We start from the raw sequence: 1,591 nt of genomic DNA, 5'->3' as shown, positions 1-1,591 counted from the left end.
TTGAGGTAATTTCTGCCTAGACAAGTCATCCAGTTCTTTGGTGAACAAAGGAGGTTCATTCTCCCAAGTCTCATTTCCAAATAACTTGTCATTTAGCTTCATGATTGCTCCAAGGTATTTAGCAACTTGCTCTTCAGTGACATACTCATCCTCTTCAGAGGAAGAATACTCATCAGAGCTCATGAATGGCAGAAGTAAGTCCAGTGGAATCTCTATGGTCTCAGTTTGAGCCTCAGATTCCCATGGTTCTTCATTGGGGAACTCATTGGAGGCTAGTGCACGCCCATTGAGGTCTTCCTCAGTGGCGTCCACTTTCTCTTCCTCCTCTCCAAATTCGGCCATATTGATGGCCTTGCACTCTCCTTTTGGATTTTCTTCTGTATTGCTTGGAAGAGTACTAGGAGGGAGTTCAGTAATTTTCTTGCTCAGCTGTCCCACTTGTGCCTCCAAATTCCTAATGGAGGACCTTGTTTCAGTCATGAAACTTTGAGTGGTTTTGATTAGATCAGAGACCATGGTTGCTAAGTCAGAGGTGTTCTGCTTAGAATTCTCTGTCTGCTGCTGAAAAGATGATGGAAAAGGCTTGCTATTGCTAAACCTATTTCTTCCACCATTATTGTTGTTGAAACCTTGTTGAGGTCTCTCTTGATTCTTCCATGAGAAATTTGGGTGATTTCTCCATGAAGAATTATAGGTGTTTCCATAGGGTTCTCCTAAGTAATTCACCTCTTCCATTGAAGGGTTCTCAGGATCATATGCTTCTTCTTCAGATGAAGCATCCTTAGTACTGCTTGGTGTATTTTGCATTCCAGACAGACTTTGAGAAATCAAATTGACTTGTTGAGTCAATATCTTGTTCTGAGCCAATATGGCATTCAGAGCATCAATCTCAAGAACTCCTTTCTTCTGATGTGTCCCATTGTTCACAGGATTCCTTTCAGAAGTGTACATGAATTGGTTATTTGCAACCATTTCAATTAGCTCTTAAGCTTCTGTAGGCGTCTTCTTCAAATAAAGAGATCCTCCAGCAGAGCTATCCAAAGACATCTTGGATAGTTCAGAGAGACCATCATAGAAAATACCTATGATGCTCCATTCAGAAAGCATGTCAGATGGACATTTTCTGATCAATTGTTTGTATCTTTCCCAAGCTTCATAGAGGGATTCTCCATCCTTCTGTCTGAAGGTTTGGACTTCCACTCTAAGCTTACTCAATTTTTGAGGTGGAAAGAACTTTGCCAAGAAGGCATTGACTAGCTTTTCCCATGAGTCCAGGCTTTCTTTAGGTTGTGAGTCTAACCATGTCCTAGCTCTGTCTCTTACAGCAAAAGGGAATAGCATAAGTCTGTAGACCTCAGGGTCTACCCCATTAGTCTTGACAGTGTCACAGATTTGCAAGAATTTAGCTAAAAACTGATGAGGATCTTCCATTGGAAGTCCATGAAACTTGCAATTCTGTTGCATTAGAGAAACTAATTGAGGCTTAAGCTCAAAGTTGTTTGCTCTAATGGCAGGGATAGAGATGCTTCTCCCATAAAAGTTGGGAGTAGGTGCAGTAAAGTCACCCAGCACCTTCCTTGCATTGTTGGCA

The 1,591-nt window shown here is 41.5% G+C and overlaps 1 non-coding gene across 1 annotated transcript; it reads left to right on the top strand.

The window, feature by feature from the left end:
• Nucleotides 1-1,105: 1,105 nt before the first annotated feature.
• Nucleotides 1,106-1,209, top strand: LOC130963828 (small nucleolar RNA R71). Its single transcript, XR_009079947.1, has one exon. It is a non-coding gene; the product is annotated as a small nucleolar RNA R71 (small nucleolar RNA).
• Nucleotides 1,210-1,591: the final 382 nt, after the last annotated feature.

This window comes from Arachis stenosperma, chromosome 2, assembly GCF_014773155.1.
Source record: "Arachis stenosperma cultivar V10309 chromosome 2, arast.V10309.gnm1.PFL2, whole genome shotgun sequence".
Lineage (NCBI taxonomy): Eukaryota > Viridiplantae > Streptophyta > Magnoliopsida > Fabales > Fabaceae > Arachis > Arachis stenosperma.
The sequence above is the reverse complement of the archived record's forward strand: the minus strand, read 5'-3'. Positions and strand labels throughout refer to the sequence as shown.